The sequence below is a fragment of the Lissotriton vulgaris genome, chromosome 5, assembly GCF_964263255.1.
Source record: "Lissotriton vulgaris chromosome 5, aLisVul1.2, whole genome shotgun sequence".
Taxonomy (NCBI): Eukaryota; Metazoa; Chordata; class Amphibia; order Caudata; family Salamandridae; genus Lissotriton; species Lissotriton vulgaris.
This window is the reverse complement of record NC_141693.1, coordinates 841,377,596-841,396,587: the sequence shown is the minus strand read 5'-3', so window position 1 is coordinate 841,396,587 and position 18,992 is coordinate 841,377,596. Positions and strand designations below refer to the sequence as shown.

At 45.9% G+C, this 18,992-nt stretch overlaps 1 protein-coding gene across 2 annotated transcripts in view; it reads right to left on the bottom strand.

Annotated features, from left to right (window-relative positions):
* Positions 1–18,992, bottom strand: part of CCAR1 (cell division cycle and apoptosis regulator 1) — a 1,290,009-nt gene that overhangs the window by 761,767 nt on the left and 509,250 nt on the right. The gene's annotated exons all lie outside the window — the stretch shown is intronic.

The following is an 18,992-nucleotide window of genomic DNA, read 5'->3' as shown; positions in this document are numbered from 1 at the left end:
TAAGGAACGTCCCCTCACGAGACGCAGACTGGACCCGAACGGGACACCTCAAATGGATAAACTGGGGAGATCGATCTCCGGGAGGCCCAGAGGAAAAAGGTTACGGCACCCGACAGCATCACGGGAAACCCACACCGGAACTCCATATGGCGCCAAGTGGATATCAAGAATCGGAAGAAGAAACCTCAAGAAGAAACACTAGACAAACACTACAGACAAACCAAGCTCAAGCAGCCTCCGAACCATCGGAAAAAGAATACGCGGCGGACTTGGATAGCGATCATCTGCTTTTTAAGGACATTAATCAGATAGAGGACTCAAGCCCAGACTCTGCAGTCCCAATGACCCAGCAGCAGCAACAATCCAAGAGTGGTAATGAAGGCAGAGATGCAGGGGCAAGACAGCCACCGAGAAACTGTAAGCCACTACTAAGGGCCCACTAGATACTATAACACTCTGCCCAAGAGGCTGTGCAGCCAATAGTAGAAGTATAGCACATGATTTATAGATAATTGTTTTGGGGGAGGTGGTGGGAGACAGACCTCTTAAACTTAACCTGTGCTGCAGTTGTCATGTTGACTATTTGGGTGGGAGCGGGGGTAATGGAAGAGAGTAGGGGGGGGGGGGGGGGGTTCATGTTGAAAGTTAAGGGATATCAAAGGGTAAGTTGGGGCCAAAAGAAGTTGACCTTTGGAAAAGTCTGAAAGGATACCAAACATAGGGGCAGGGAAAGAAGCGGCTATAACTGTAACAGATCACATCAGAGGAGACACAGAAAACATACACATCAACAATGGGTGAAGGGAACTACACAATATTGATGTGGTACATCAACGGGTTAGGGAATAAAATTAAAAGAGGACTGGTAACTAGATATCGCAAACGACTAAAACCAGACTTTGTCTTCCCACAGGCGACATACCTAAATGGGCACGCACTGCTCATTCCTGGGAAGGGGCCCTTTCAGCACTCTCGCACATGCAGGATTCTCCACGGGATCAAGAGGAGTGGCTATATTAATCAGGAAAGCACCCCCCTTCCATGTTAATAAAACGCGGATAGATCCCAATGGCACATTTGCGGTGGTACAAAGGACATGGGGGCCGAAGAAAGTTCATGCTGATTAGTATATACACACCCCTAGGCTGCAACAACACACATTAGACAAAGTAGCCAGGATACTCCTAAAGTCAAGACCCTCCATACATATTATAGGGGGGGAGGGACTTTAACCATGTTGTAAACCAACATATGGATTGTACGCACGCAAATCCAGAGACGCAGGGACATACCCACTTAGCCCAATTCCAAGATATGCTTGGTCTAACTGACCTTTGGCGTAGACATCATCCGACTGATCGAGCCTACTTCCACTTTTCAGGTGCCCACAGGGTGTCGTGTAGTTCCTATAAGACCTATATAGGATCTGTGCGTTTAGACAACATATACAGTGGAACTGGTGTCCAGACTGATTCCAGACACCCCCACGGGGTATGTTGGCCTGTGTACCAGCTAGCTCGCAATGCCACTTTCACCTCCTCTTACCAAGGAGAGAATAGTTCTTGGCAACTATCGAACATGACAACCCTGATCCCTCAGGACTGTGGAAACAGTAACTCACTTTTTGCTCAGTCACTCGTGCTCACTTTTTCTCAGTGATACACAGAATAAACAGGTGAGACGTTTTCAATAAGAAATTATTGAACAGTTGTTATTCTAGTGTAAAATAAGTGTACGGAAATCACCAGTAGACAGTAGCATAGATAAATGCGTAGCAGCACTAAGAAAGTAAACTGATGGTAGGTTTCTACCATTTTGCTAAAATCATAACCACAGGCAAGTATATAAAAAAATGTACCTAACATGTGAGTAGGATTAAAGCCCAGAAACCCTCTAGAATAAAACCAACCCCATTATCTGATATGAGACTGCCGGACCCCGTTCTTGGTCTCGAGCTGAACACCCCGCAAGGGATGTCAGACCATTGCAAGCGGGGGTATCCGCATGCAGGAACCTTAGTGTCTTGCGTCAGTGTGTCGGCCGGGAAGTTCTGATCTCCTCTGTCTATCTCAGCAAGATGTGATGTTTATATACCCTAAGGTATCCCCAGGGGTTCAACCTTGTTGTGCAAGTGTCAGACGTAGGATGATGTCGGGAATGAACTTTATACACAGTTATTATACAGGAGCTGATGGTCCTGCTGTGATTCCAAGAAACTAAGAAACTTCGAGCAAAATTTATGAGGCCAGTGTTCAGGGGAAAACCCCTACATATTGTGTGTAATATTGTAACTAGGTAAAAGATCAGTCCCTCAAATCCGTTATGTATGTAATATAGGAGAGAATGTAAGTGGAGGGTTTATGATATTACCCAGACCTATATTGAGGTACCTATATGAAATATAACAAGGGTGTTCTCCAGATTAAAATAGCTCTTCGCCCCGGCTGGAGAAGTGGAGGCAGTAGAAAGAGTGGAGTATTTGGCAAGGGGCATATCTGACCACTCTGGCTGACTGTAGGAGGAAGAGCGGGCATAGGACAGGGATGGAGACTCAGTGCATGGGCCCCAAGGGACAGAGAGACCGCGAATGAAATCAGGACTGCCTCAGAATTGTACTCAAACGCAAAACAAGGGATCTGCGGCATCGGCAACAACCCTGTTGGAAGCTTATAAGACCGTGATACGAGACAGGGCACAAAATACTGTAGCAAATAAAAAGAGAGGAGACCAGAAAGGTTGAAAACCTGGAGCTTAGGGTACTGAAAATGAAGAGCGAGACAGGCCCGCGGCTGACCAGCACACACTCCGCCAGATGGAGATAACACAGGGGTAGTATAGGGCCCTGGTTAATCAAGAAGCGAAAGCCCAAATTCAGGCCACCCAAGACAAATTATAGGAGGCGGGAGATAGATCGGGAAAGCTCTTGGTTTAACTAAGCAAAAAAGAGAGAGAGGCGAGGTGGGTAGCTGTCATACAAGAACAAGACAAGACACACACAAAACCCCAAGACAGTAGATGCTTTTGCCCAATACTATACAGAACTATATAGAAGCAGGCTGCTGGTAGATAACATCCAAATTCACAGGTACATTGAAGCAATAGACACTCCCACACTCTCCCAGGAAGACCAAGATATGTTAGAGAAGGAGCTGTCCCTACTAGAAGTGATGGACGTCATTGGTAGGCAGAAAACAGATAAGACCCCGGGCCCCAATGGACTGCCCGCAGAATTTTTAAAACAGAATGCAAGTCTATTGGATACCCACCTTTTAAATATGTTCCTTGCCGCACAAGAAGAGGGGACCCTTCCACCTGATCTACGTGCGGACACGGTGGTAGTGATTCCCAAAAAATGGAAAACCCCAACAAAGTTTGGGTCCTACAGATCAATCTCACTGCTTAATATAGAAACAAAGGTCCTGGCCGCAATTCTTGCCACTTGCCTTCTGACGGTCATCACATCTCTCATACACTGGGACCAATCCAGCTTTATGCCTAAAAGAGCCACATACTTTAATCTGCACCGACTTGCCAACTGGATAGACAAAGTGAAGCACAGAGTTAGCCTGCAAGTATTCCTCTCCCAAGATGCCGAGAAGGCATTCAACACAGTCCGATGGACATTCATCGAAATTCGGATTCGGCCCGGTCTTTACAGCCTGGGTAACATTACTGTACCCAAACCCAGAGGCCGGAGTTCGAGTTAACGGGGCGACTTAGGCAGACTGGCCGATGCAGAGGGGCACTAGACAGGGATGTCTCCTGTCCCAGTACTTTTTAGGTCTTGACCTAAAGCACTGCTTTAGCAATGCTTGTTTGTCGAGATTTCTAGTAAGCGGTCCGAAAAGTCTGCCAAAATGGCAGATTAGACACAGTTCATGTGATGTATGCGCATGCACAAACCAGCCACGTCACAAACCACCATTTGTCTGTGCCTCGCATCAGACTTCAAAGGCTGCCGCTCCCCCTCTCCCCCCACATCAGCATTTGTCTGTGCCTCGCATCAGACTTCAAAGGCTTCCGCTCCCCTGCGCCCCCATCAGATGTTCTTACGCGCTACATCCCTTTCCTTCACACTCTGTCACATCCTTAGCTGAGCTTCACCTCACCTCTTCCTCTGCCCTGCCCCACCCACCTCCTCGGCCCACTTCCCTCCCTAAAATGTCTTCCTAGCTCCCTGTTTCCTCTCTCGCTTCCTTGTTTGATATTGCTCTCCCACACAATAGCAGCATTTCCCTGGTTGCTTTCCACCGCCGCTGTTTCCGCCGGACAGCACCCTCCTACATAAACACAGCGTTTCACTTATTAGATAGGCCCCAACACAAATGCTGTGTTGTGACGCGCTGAACTCTCAGCACACACGGAGTGAGCCTGTTTGTCAACAGTCCTGCTGTGAACCTTGCCTCAGTTTCTGTCCACTTTCTTTCTTCCGTTTTCTGCTTACTGCCTCCGAGCTCCAAAACTGTAGCATGACGTCCTCATACTAGTTCCGAGCTGCCTCTCTGCAAGCCTGCAGATACTTTTTGTTGGGGGAGCCCTACCATGCCCAAAACAATAACCAGGTAAGTAAAACTTCTAAAAAGGCAAAGTTAAGCCGGTCCGATACACAAGTACAGGAAGTCAGTGTTCAATTCATTTCGCACAAAAATGCAAGCTATGTGCAGTGCGTTCTTTAACCCAGTTGACATTCCCAAATCACAGCCCCCTCTCTCACGATGGCGCTCGGGGGGGGGGCTGCTAAGTAAGCCTGCTGTAATAGAAGCAAACTGCCCCACTGAAAGTTATTACTCCACAGAAGCAAACAAATGTCGCATGCCTGGTAGTTGCATTTTGATGGAAACACGCAGCCGTCACCATTCGTAAAAATAAGTTAAGTAAAGCAAATTCAGTGGGTCTGCAAACATCCACATTCACTTTTTGAGGCAAGCAGCTTGCCCTCTACGGATTACTTCCTTATTTCACTGTTGACTCTTTTCTTTCACTCTTCAGTGTCACACAGGGGCTGCACTGCACTAGCCGTACTGCACCATGTCTGAGCTCTGTCAGTTGCAGCTGAATCATTGTGGTGACCATCAAAGGGGGTGTCTGGGTAGCACATAAATGCTCTTTTCATTCTTCTTTTCAATTTTTTTCCTACCTTGTTATCTTCACTAGTAAAACACCTGCTCCCCCCACCAAATCACCAGTCCACTTCCCTTCTTTCCCACAACTCCCCTACATACCATTTATTTTTAATAAGCACATTTCGCTTGCCAGGCTTCCCTTCCCTATCGTGCTTGTGTTTATTTCTTCAGAGAATTTTGCACCAAGTTGTGGACCACATTGTGAAACCACTATGCACTGCATTTGCCTGCTGTCTCCTTTATAATTGCACAATAGCTTTTGTTTTAACTCCAACTTCAACTCCACTTCCACACCTCCAACTTCAACTCCACTTCCACACCTCCAACTCCACTTCCACACCTCCAACTCCACTTCCACACCTCCAACTCCACTTCCACACCTCCAACTCCACTTCCACACCTCCAACTCCACTTCCACACCTCCAACTCCACTTCCACACCTCCAACTCCACTTCCACACCTCCAACTCCACTTCCACACCTCCAACCCCACTTCCACACCTCAAACTCCACTTCCACACCTCAAACTCCACTTCCACACCTCAAACTCCACTTCCACACCTCAAACTCCACTTCCACACCTCAAACTCCACTTCCACACCTCAAACTCCACTTCCACCCTCCACTTCCACACCTCAAACTCCACTTCCACCCTCCACTTCCACACCTCAAACTCCACTTCCACCCTCCAACACCACCCTCCAACTCCACCCTCCAACTCCACCCTCCAACTCCACCCTCCATCACTCAGGAACACCACCACATCACTCAGCAACACCACCCCATTACTCAGGAACACCACCCCACCACTCAGGAACACCACCCCATCACTCAGGAACACCACCCCATCACTCAGGAACACCACCCCATCACTCAGGAACACCACCCCATCACTCAGGAACACCACCCCATCACTCAGGAACACCACCCCATCACTCAGGAACACCACCCCATCACTCAGGAACACCACCCCATCACTCAGGAACACCACCCCATCACTCAGGAACACCACCCCATCACTCAGGAACACCACCCCATCACTCAGGAACACCACCCCATCACTCAGGAACACCACCCCATCACTCAGGAACACCACCCCATCACTCAGGAACACCACCCCATCACTCAGGAACACCACCCCATCACTCAGGAACACCACCCCTCAGGAACACCACCCCATCACTCAGGAACACCACCCCATCACTCAGGAACACCACCCCATCACTCAGGAACACCACCCCTTCACTCAGGAACACCACCCCATCACTCAGGAACACCCCATCACTCAGGAACACCACCCCATCACTCAGGAACACCACCACATCACTCAGGAACACCACCCCATCACTCAAGAACACCACCCCATCACTCAGGGGCACCACCCCATCACTCAAGGGCACCACCCCATCACTCAAGGGCACCACCACATCACTCAAGGGCACCACTCAGGGGAACCACCACACCACTCAGGGACACCACCACATCACTCAGGGACACCACCACATCACACGGGGACACCACCACATCACTCGGGGACACCACCACATCACTCGGGGACACCACCACATCACTCCGCAACACCACCACATCACTCAGGGGCACCACCACATCACTTGGGGACACCACCACATCACTTGTGGAAACAATCAAATCACTCAGGAACACCACCACATCACCCGACGCCACCACCACATCACCCGAGGACACCACCACATCACTCGGGGACACCACCACATCACTCGGGGACACCACCACACCACTCGGGGACACCACCACATCACTCGGGGACACCACCACATCACTCGGGAACACCGCCACATCACTCGGGAACACCGCCACATCACTCGGGAACACCACCACATCACTCGGGGACACCACCACATCACTCGGGGACACCACCACATCACTCGGGGACACCACCACATCACTCGGGGACACCACCACATCACTCTAATACACCACCACATCACTCTAATACACCACCACATCACTCTAATACATCACCACATCACTCAGCCCAACCACATCATCACTCCACAACCGCACTGTCCTTGCTGGCTACCAACAAGCTTTGCCATAGCCAATAGGACTCGCATTAGGAAAGTGTAAGCTATTGGCTTTGTGAATAACGATGCTATTAATTTATATATTTTCAAAGCCAACACATATTAAAAAATGTGTCATTTACAATACCAATAGCTCACACTTTCCTAATGCGGGACCTATTGTATTGCAAATGCTTGTTGCACTTGTGTTAGCATCACTGGCCTGTGTGGTTAGGTCCCACCCGGATATAAGCGGTTTTAAAGAGGACAGGGAGATCTTAGGCGAAGAACGGATTTCGCTTTATGTGGACGACATCCTATGTCACTGATCCAGCTAGGATGCTCCCAAAGACCTTAGCTATATTCTGAGAATATGGTCCTCACGCTGGAAACTGTATCAACTGGGATGAATCTAGTCTTTGCCCGTTGGGGGGACCAGTTGATAGCCGAGACAGCACGGGGGCTTCCAGATTGTTCAAGAAGGCTTCCGCTCTCTAAGCCTTTACATCACCACTAAAATGAGGCAGCAAACTTAGCACAGAATATAAAAAGGGCCAGGAAGACATAGGAAGATGGAGACGACTTCCGCTGACAATAATGTTATGTTAAAGACATTTGCTATAGCGCACGTCTCACCCGGGGGCCTCTCAGCGCTGTTTCAGATCCTGATAGACGGAGCAGACCAAAAGAGGTTAGTATAGATATACTTTTAGCAGTTTCCTGAATGTACTATATGTGGGGGTCTCACGAAGGTTGTAGGTAATTGATTCCAGTACACAGGAGCAACATAGGAGAAGGCCAATTCCCGGTGCGAGTGTGACAAATTTGAGGCACGCACAGAAAGGCGTGTGTGCTAGATCTAAGATTGCGACTGGGTGTGTAAATTTCCAGTTTGTTTTGGAGATAGCATGGGCCTTTGCCTCTTAGGTCACCGTACGTGAGGCAACAGATTTTAAAACAGGACTGTTTCTTCACAGGTAGCTATTGAAGTTCTCTCAGTAGAGGTACGGAGGGAGTGCCTGCAGGACGATTCAGTATAGGTCTGGCTCGGTGTTCTGGACCACCTGGAGTACAGTAAGCAAAGTTTTGCTAACTTCAGCCAGGAGAGCATTCACATAGTCCAGACTGCTTATCACCATAGCTTGAACCAGGGTTCTTTGGACATTTGTGGGGAAAAGTGGGAAAATTCTGTGCAAAAGGCGCATACTATAGTAGAAGGAGCAGGTAGTAGCTGCGATCTGATATTTCCTTGTTAACCCCTTGTATGCTCATGACGAGCTCGTCATGGCATACAGTGCTCGGGTGCTCATGACGAGCTCAGCTCGTCATGAGCCCCACCCACGGGGGGAGCGCGGGTGCCCGATCTAAATCTTATTTATGGGGAAGGCAGGGGAAGATCTTCCCCTGCCTCCTCCCGCCCCACCCCCCCCGCCCGTGTCATCAATGACATCAGTGTGCGAGGCACGTTGAGGTCATTGGAGGTTCCCTTTCTCGTCCGACGCGCAGGGAAGCCATTTGCTTCCTGCGGTTCGGAGGAGAAACAGGTGAGTTTTGGGGCTGGGGCGGGGGGGATTTAAACTAAAGAGGCATCAGGGGAAAGGAAAGGGTTTTCCTTTCCCTCGATGCCTCTAGAGCATTCCTGCTGCACGATCGTGCAGCAGGAATGCCCACTAGACACCAGGGATTTATTTTTTAAATTCGCAGTGTTTGTGCGTTCGGGGAGCGGCCCCTTGGGCAAGGGTCACTCCTCCTTTTGGGGGCAATTTCTTTCACTTTGTCTGCACCCCCGGGGGGGGGGGGGGGGGCAGAATTTCTTTATTTTTTAAATAATGGTCATACTGGGGCAATGAACAGGGAAGTGGCCCCTTGGGCAAGGGTCACTCATTTTGGGGGCCATTTTGTGCAGCCCTATTGTTTTTTTTGTTTTGGGGAGCGACCCCTTGGACAAGGGTCGCTCCCCTTTCGGGGGCAATGAATTTAAATATTTTATTATAAAAACCATGCACTGGGACAAAGAGCAGGGGAGTGGCCCCTTGGGCAAGGGTCACTCTCCTTTTGGGGGTCATTTTGAGTAGCCCTAATTTTTTGTTTGTTTTGGGGAGCCACCCCTTGGACAAGGGTCGCTCCCCTTTAGGGGGCAATTACTTTTGCTTAATTTAAATATTCTTTTTTACAGAAACCATGCACTGGGGCAAATAACAGGGGAGTGGCCCCTTGGGCAAGGGTCACTCTCCTTTTGGGGGCCATTTTGAGTAGCCCTAATGTTTGTTTTTGTTTTGGGGAGCGACCCCTTGGACAAGGGTCGCTCCCCTTTAGGGGGCATGTTGTAAGCCTTTGGCTGCCCCCAGGGGGGTGGGTCAAATGTTTAGAAAAACAACCATAATGGGGCCGGGCTAGTCAGCCGTTATCAGCCAGGTTAGCTTGAGTTCAGTGGCAAAGAGAGCAAGGGACCCACGTCTGCCAACTTAGGGCAATCAAAGCGCACAGGGTCAGTCTGATTTGCATATGGCCATGTCTGAACTGGGTTGGTGAAGTGAGCTAAACAATGATGATTGATTAAACCAAGATCAGTTGACTGGGGTGAGTGTTAGATTTGCTCATGGGCTCCGTCCATCATCCCCTTTGGTATCACCTTGAAGGGCAGTTCTGCTGTTTTTTTTGTTTTTTTGTAGGGCCACTAGGGCACCAGGGTTAATTTTTATGTTGGGGATCCGCCCCTTGAACATGGGTCGTTCCCCTTTATGGGAGGATGATTGTGGCCTTTTATGCCCTCTCTGAGTAGCAGAGTAGCAGTATGTGTTTAGTCCTATCTGTCCCCAAGGGGGGCAGAAGCCACTAGACACCAGAATTCTTTTTAGTTTTTGTCTTGGTGGGGGTGGCCTCAAGGGCAAGGGTTGTTCCCCTATTGATGTTATACTGTTAGGCCCACCTACCCCTTAGATTGGCAGGTTAGACTGATGCATTTTTGTGTATATGTGATTCTAATCTTTTTTTCTTCTTTTTAAATCTAGTCTAAAGCTTTTGATTCCTGTTTGCGGTTTCGACACTGGTTGTTCTGCAGTTTTGTGCAGTTGCATTTTAAGGTATGAAAATCATTTTTGTTGTATGTACTCCAAATGAGTAATATTGCAATGTATGAATTATTTTTTTTGTAAGAGGTGTCATAGTGGCATTTAGTTAGTGTTTTGTGCATGAAAATCTTTCTGATGTGTTTTGCTTTGTCTTATGTGTATTTTTTTTTCTCTTTCTTTTTTAGGGGGATATTGTTGATCCATACTGTGTCTGTGCAGAGTACGTGGTGGTGAGTTTAGCTGCTTCTGGCAAGTGAGTGGTTTTGTTTTGCAGTGTATAGGTATTTTTATTAAAGGTGAATTTTGTTCATTGCTTATTTTACATAGTGATTTTTGTTGTTGACTTGTGTGACAAGTTACCTTCATTAGTAATCATTACGGCTAGCCGTAGAATAACTGCTCAGCAGGTGGTTGGTATGCTTCTTGAATCTTCCTCTGAGCCGGATTATGACACTGACAGTGCGTCTGAGGGAGAGAAGGTAGGGGAAGATTCTGGCAGTGAGTTTTCTCTCTACATGGAATCATCGGATGATGAAGGTTCTCTCAGTGCAGATGAAGGGCTTGTTTTAGAGGAGGATACTGCTTTGCCGATGGTGCAAGAGACATCTGGATTGCAGCCTGAGGATGCTAGTCTTCCTACTGGAAGTTCTGGACTCAGGGTTGATCCTAACATGGTGCAGCCGATGTTGCCTGCCTTTAGCGGTGATGCAGGGTGTAGAGTGGATTGTGAAAACTTTTTGCCTATACAGTATTTTCAGTTATTTATGGATGATGTATTTTTGGGTGAGATTGTTCAGCAGACTAATTTGTATGCTGAACAGTTTTTGAGGGTCAAACATGACAAACTTAGGCCCCACTCTAGAGTTACCCGGTGGACTCCCACAAATCTAGAAGAGCTGAAGAAGTTTTTGGGTTTGACTTTATTGATGGGGTTGGTAAGGAAGCCGAACCTGGCTTCATATTGGTCTTGCAGTCCCTTGATGGCAACAGCCATATTTCCAGCGCTTATGACCCGTGATCGGTATTTGCTTTTGCTACACATGTTGCATTTTGTGGATAATACTTTGGCGTTGCCACATAGTCACCCTGACTGTGACCGTTTTTTAAAGATTCGGCCTATTCTTGATCACTTTGTTGATCGATTTTCAAAGATTTACATTCCAGGGAAAGAAATATCTATTGATGAGTCTTTGGTTTTGTTCAAGGGTTGTTTGGTTTTTAGGCAGTACATCCCTAGCAAGAGGGCAAGCTATGGAATTAAACTGTATATGTTGTTTGAGAGTAAGACCAGGTATGTTTTGAATTTTCGTGTGTACACTGGTAGAGATTCCACTATTGACCCCCCCTGGTTGTCCGTCCACTTGTGGAGTTTCAGGGAAAATTGTGTGGGATCTTGCTAGAAGACTGTTAGCAGAGGCCACCATTTGTACCTTGATAACGTCTACACTGCTGTGCAATTGTTTAAGGAATTGTTTAAAGTGGACACATTTGCATGTGGCACAATTCGCTCTAACGGCAAAGGTTTTCCGAAAGAGCTTGTTTGCAAAAACCTTCAGAGGGGTCAGTGCAGTTTCTTGCGTAGTGAAGAACTACTAGCTGTGAAATTTGTGGACAGGAGGGATGTGTACATGCTGACTACCATCCATGATGAGAGAACTTCACATGTGGCTGTTTGGGGTCAGGTTGCTGATGTGCACCAACCTGTGTGTATTCTGGAGTACAATAAGCACATGGGTGGTGTTGACAGAGTAGATCAGAGGTTGGAACTTTACACTGCTTTTTGGAAGGCTTATGTTCGGTATAAGAAGTTGGCCATCCATTTTTTCAACTTAGCAACTTTTAATGCTTTTATTGTGTTCAAGGAGTGTTCTCCTGCGTCCAAGTTGACATTTCTTCAGTTTCAGCACTCTGTGATATCTAGCCTTGTTGTTGTGGGTCAAGTAAGTGTTCCTAGACTTAGAGTAGTGGAGGATGTGGCTCGATTGGAAGATCGCCACTTTCCTGATTACATTCCTCCCACATCTACAAAAGACTTTCCCACTAGAAGATGTAGAGTCTATTGGCGAAGAGGTTTGCGGAAGGAGACTTGTCTTTTCTGCCCTGGGTGTCCTTCTAACCCTGGGCTGTGTGTGCCTGCTTGTTATAGAGCTTACCACACACAAAATAATTTTTGGGAGTATCCATGAGTGGTAAAATGAACTGCCTGGTCTGTATTTTTTAAAATTTGTATTCTGTTTTAAGGTTGGCATTAGTGCAATGTATTTAGTTTCAGATTTTGTGTTACTAGATTTGTATCTATTTATAAAATAATTTTTTTTGTCTTGTAAAAATTTTTTTTAAATGTGATGGTGGTGTGTGTAGGCTGGCGCTTGGCTGGCGGTGTGTGTGGAGTGGCGCTTGGCTGGCGGTGTGCGTGGAGTGGTGCTTGGCTGGGAGTGTGCGTGGAGTGGCGCTTGGCTTACGGTGTGCATGGAGTGGCGCTTGGCTGGCGGTGTGCGTGGAGTGGCGCTTGGCTGGCAGTGTGAGTGGAGTGGCGCTAGGCTGACGATGTGCATACCCTGGTGCTTGGATGGTGGTGTGGGTGGACTGGCGCTCGGCTGGTGGTGTGTGAGTAGTTACTTTCTGTTGGTCACTACACACACTGCTAGCTGAGCGCCATTCCACGCAGTCATCACTTTGTGTAGTTGCTGTGTCTGGAATGTGGGCGTGTGAAAATGATGGGCCCTTGAATGGCACTGTCTGCTGGTGTGAGTGTTGTAATGTAATGGGCCCGCGGCTGGCGGTGTGAATGTTTTGTATGTGTTAGACGTATGAAAGGTGTATGAATGGCCTGTAAAGAGGTTGGTGCCTTGACGTGGCTTTACAGCTCACGAGCTGTGAGTCAATGATTCATTTTTTCATTATTTAAATTATTAACAGTGCATTTCATTTTTATGAAATGACTTGCTAATACAATTGTATATGCTGAATCATCACTCACCCTCGTGCCAAATCAAACCAGAATGAGTGTGTGCTTGAGGATTAGATGGCTGTGCAGTAATATTTGTCTTTTTTCTCTTTCTGAAGCAGGGTGTACCTTGTCCCTTTTTCGGAATGTTGTAATGTGTTGTTTTTGCTCCTGGATGGTGTGAATGGTCTTGTGTGTATCAGGTATGAAACGTGTGTGAATGGCCTGTAAAACGGTTGGTTGTCGTGCCTTTACAGCTTACGAGTTGCGAGTCACTGGTTCGGTTTTTATGCATTTAATTATTGACAGAGCATTTCATTTGTGTGAAATCTCTTGTTAATGAAATTTTATGTACTGAACCATCACTCGCCCTCGTGCCAAATCCAACCAGTATGTGTGTGAGGAATAGATAGCTGGTTTGGAATGTTTGACTTTTGAGTGTCTCTGTTAAAGTGTACATTCAAGCTAAGAATAACCTACTAAATGAGGATATTATTGTTACACCATGGGAGTATATGGAGATGTCTCTCTTGTGAATTCCAAGTTTTTTTTTTCCCCCGACGTTTCCTTACCCAGAAATGTATAGGTTTGTTAGGTTTCCTTAGGTGCCGGCAGAGCTAAGGTTCAAAAACTACAGCTAGGCACTTTGCAAAACAAGGGTCATTTTTCACTGCGAAATTGAGTTGCAACCATGTTGCATTTTGCGCAGTTTTCTGTCGCAGGCAGTAGGCCAACCCACACAAGTGAGGTACCATTTTTCTCAGAAGACATATGGGAACACGGGGTGGGTGGAAATTTATGGATCTACGCAGATTCCAGAACTTTCCACCAACATAAATATAGGAAAATTGTGTTTTTTTGGCCAATTTTTTAGGTTTACACGGGATTCTAGGTAACAGAACCTGGTGGGAGGCAGTCAAGTCACCCCATCGTGGATTCCACAGGGTGTCTACTTTTCAAAAATGTATAGGTTTGCTAGGTTTCCCTAGGTGCCGGCAGAGCTAGGGTACAAAAACTACAGCTAGGCAATCTGCCAAAAAAGGGTCATTTTTCACTGCAAGATTGAGGGGTGACCATGTTGCGTTTTACGCCGTTTCCTGTCGCGGGCACAAGGCCGATCCACACAAGTGAGGTACAGTTTTTATCGGGTAATTCAGATGTGTAAATCAACTGTTATTACCTATTAAGTTTTCATGCATTTCTCCCTTCCAAATGAAAGACATTGTGTAAAAAATTCATTTTGAAAAATGACCAATAATTCTCATGCTAGTATGAGTATTCCCAATTTTGAAAATGTGCAAATATATACCGTTTCTAAACTCTATGATTTGTACCCAATTCAGAGATACATAGGTGTCTTTCATACTGATTTTTCCATGTATACATTTTCCCAGAATAATTGCGCTATATCCGGTACATAATAAAATACCATTGCAAGTTGCTGCTCAGTTTTTGGCTCTGGGTTCATAGGGTTCCAGGTGAACCTACAAGTCCTATATATCCCCACAACCAGGAAGGTCCAGCGGATGTAACGGTTTATTGCTTTCAAAGAGCTGTCATAATTACAAGAAGTTACAGGTGAAACCGTTGAGATAAAAGGCTGTTTTTTTCAACTAATTTTCAATTTTTCCAAAATTTAACTGTTATTGTCTATAAAGAAACGTTCATGCATTTAGACAAATGGCCCCTTTCTGAATTCAGAATTTTTTCTACTTTTCTAAAATGTATAGCTTTCTAGGATCCATGTTTGCTTTCATACTCATTTTTACCATTAACTGGAAAGAGGTTGAAAGCACTAAAAATAGCAAAAATAGGCTATGTCCCAGAAAAATGCCAAAAATGTGTGAAAAATGTTGGTTCTCTAACAAAAGACTGTTATTCCCTAAAAGCAGGGAAAATGGTGATTTCAGCCCCACAAACCCTATTTTGATAACATTTGCAGGGAACAAACCCAAAGGGGGGGGGGGTTAGGGGGGATAAGGCTTAGCAGCGAAGGGGTTAAAACTTGGTCTAATTTTATTCCTAAATGTTTTACTGTTTGTTTGGGCATGGGGATAGCACCCAATTGGTATGGCCACAAGTCATCCGACCAGATGGCTGTGGCCTTTCCAAGCAGCATGAGCTCCGTTTTTTGGGGGTTTAACTGGAGGCTGGCGGCTGGAGGCAGTTCTCAGTCATCCAGTTGGAAATTGCTAGCATCCCTGCAGAAAAACGTTTTTTCTCCAGATCCAAATCTTGGCCGATAGTAAACATCAGCTGGGTATCATCTGTGTATGATATTATCTCAAATCCGAAATGCTCTATCTTTGCTAGTGGGCCATGTAAATGTTCAATAGAGTGGAACTCAAACATGAGCCCTGCGGTACACCCTTGTCCAAGCGCGTTTTGCCTTCGGAGTATGGACCTAGGATGATTGTCTGCCGTCTATTTAGCAGAAGGTTCTGCAGCCATTTTAGTGCTGTCCCCTGGACACCGATTGCCTGCAGTCTTTCCCCAAGCCTTAAGTGCGAGATGGTGTCAAAGGCTGCAGACAGATCCAATAATATTAGTGCCACGCGCCTTCCTGCATCCATCTCTAGTCTCAATTAATCGGTTACGGGCAAGAGTGCGGTCTCTGTACTGAAACCTTGTCGTAATCCCGATTGTAAGGGGTCCAGAATGTTATTGAGTTCAAGAAATTATCCCAGTTGCTTTTAATATACCTTCTAGTTGTTTGCCCAGGAGCAGTAGCAGGGAGATCGGGCGATAGTTGCCCAGTGATTGTTGGTCCATTGTGGCATTTTTTAAATATGGGCTGGACACATGCTTCCTTCCACTCTACCGGAATGGTTCCTGTTTTTATAGAACAGTAAAGATCTTTTGGATCATGGGGGCACAACCAGTGGCCAGAAGAGATAATGTCTTAGGTGGGCATAGATCTTGGGGGGGTCCGGATTTGGCTGTGGCCAAGGAATTGTGTACTTCCTCTAAGGAGATAGGTTGAAAGCAGTCTAGTGTGCAAAGAGTTATTTCTCCTTGTTCTCCTGTCGTGGTAAAGGTCTTTGATTCCTGCACAGAGACAGTTGGGAATTTTGCGTAGATATGGGATATTTTTTACTGAAATTATTTAGCCAACGAATTGCAGAGCTCCTGAGATTCCACAGGAGATTGTCTGCATGCTTGTGGGGAAATAAAATCCTGAACTATACTGAAAAGGGCTCTTGGAGAGCTGTTGGCTTGTTCAATATTAAACGTCCGCCTATTGGTTTTGATGTTCTGATGGTATAAGGACAGGGCCTGTTTATACTGTTCCCTATCCAGGAGCTCTTTCTTTCTCCACCACAGTCTCTCTGTTTTGCATTTGTTTTTTTTCTGCTTTTAGTTCTGGCGTATACCAAGGGGCTGATGGTCGCCTGTGGCTGGAGCCATGGTTTTTAAAGGGAATTGTGGCGTCCAGCGCCATCGTAAGGGCAGAGTTAAAGCTTTCCAGCAGTTTGGACACCTTGGGGTTATTGTTTGGTAGCTTGGGGTGGAAGGACTCACCGAAGTTAAAATTATCGGGAGAATTCTGTTGCAGAGATTAACATGCTGGGCGACCGACAATAATATCATGTCGATCTCCCAGTATGGCTTTTGTGTGGGGCGTTCCACCACAACCCAGTGTCTTAACTTGTTTCTCGTCCTGAGTAAATATACGGTGGCTCAGAAGGGAACTGTCCATCTCGCCTTCATGGACCTGTCATCAGCCTTCGACTGTGTTAACAGGGGAAGGCTTTAGCAGTACATGAGGGATAGAGGAGTGGACACAGTGATTGTTGACTTCCTGGTGGACATGCACAGTCACACTAGTGCTAATGTTAGATACTCTGCGAATGGCGACACTACTGGCAAGTTTGATATTAAAAAGGGAGTGCGCCAGGGATGTATTCTCGCTCCATTTCTTTTTTATTTTTATATAAATGAATTAGATGCTATTTTACAGAAGGTACAGGCAGACTGTCCTAGAGTGGGCAGGCGGGGCATTCCAGTTCTTTTATACGCAGATGATGCGTTTTTAGTTTCAAGAACGGAGAGGGGACTCCAGATGCTTTTAAATGCTTTTAATGTTTTTATGACCGACAGGGACTTACTGGTCAACAATTCGAAATCATATATTATGCATGTTGGCCGGCAACCAAAAAAGAATTTTGTGTTTAAACTTGATGATGTGCCAATCCCGGTTACAGAAACGTGTTCTTATCTTGGCGTTTTATTTTATACTAAACTCAGCTGGGGCCCTTACTTGGCCAAAAAAAAGGGAAAAGTGGCGAGGGTCAACGCATCCATTTTCAATTTTGCCACGAAACTGGGGAAGAAACCGGTTAGTGCAATGGTCAAGTTATATAACGCCAAATCAGTTGCTACAGCAGTATATGGTAGCGCGCTATGGGGCTATGCAACAGGAGAACAGTTACAGGTCGCTGAAAATAATTTCCTAAAACGTCTCCTATGTGTGCCCGCCAGTACTTCTAATCTGGCAGTCCATGAAGAACTGGGGACACAGTATTTATGTGACAACTTTGCTCTAAGGCCGTTGACCTGTTGGCTTGACCTATGGTTAAATCAGGATATACCTCTTACTCACCAGATTGTAAGAGATCTTGTATCTCAGGACAATTCTATGTGTATCCCCTGGCTAAAATATTTAAAATCCTGCTTTGAAAGGCTAGGACGTCCAGAACTGTTTGACCATCCTAGTGGGATTGTAAAGGGTGATGTAGCAGCCATTAAATACGCATTTTGTAATGACAGGCTTGCCCAAAGAGAAAGTATGCAATTGTTGAAGCCTACTGTTAGGAATTATGTGATGTTAAAGACCTGTGACAGCATGGAACCTTATTTAGCAGGATCGTTTACCTCACACGAAAAATTTCTGTTGTCAAGGTTCAGATTTAACATTTTTCATCATCTTTTAATCAGACCCAAGTCGGATACTTTTAATAAGTCTGCAGCGCCCTGTGGCTGCGACAGGAAGTCTCCATAGGATATGCTGTATTTTATGTTTTTATGTAAATTTTATGAATATCCCCGCCAACGTTATCTTGTTGCCCTCCTAAGAAGACTTAATTTTAACCAAATCAGACCAGCTCTTATTTATCTGCAGCTCTTGCACAGTGACAGTGTTCTCCAAATAATAGCGTTTTTAAAACTAGCTGTTAGACTGAGACTCTGTCTGGACCAATGACCGCTCTATTTGTCTGACTAATTGGCTAGTTTATGGATTATATAAACTTTGCCCTCTACACTTTACTCTGCACTCTTGCACTTTTCAGCCATCCCGTTCATCTATTGTTACTGAGACATGTGTAATATGACTTTTTATTGTGGATATAATATGTGGAAATAATGTGAACAATGTGTTTTTAATTGTATTGTTTATATGTGTACTTTTATGGTTTGAAATATAACCAAAATAAAGTCTCTTTTGATTTGATTTGATTTGACTCACCGAAGGCTTCAAGAGTAAGTTAATGCCAAGGTCTGCATGCTTCATGTCTCCGTCTATTTGTAGTGAGACCCTTAGCGTACGGAATTGGATGTTAAAAGGTATTACAAAATGATCAGTCAGGTAAGGGGAAGGGGGGCTTACAGACCAACCGGTCTATATTTGAAAAGAATAGGTTCAATGTGTAGCTGGCCAAGTGGGTTGGGCTGTTAACTCTTTGAACAAGACCTAGTGGTTCTAAATTTGTTAGGAGTTTCCTAACTTCTGGGTTAGTATAATCCTCCCCATGGTAGTTAAAGTTCCCTAGCTGAAGAAATTTGTTAGAAATGTGTTTGTTCTGTCA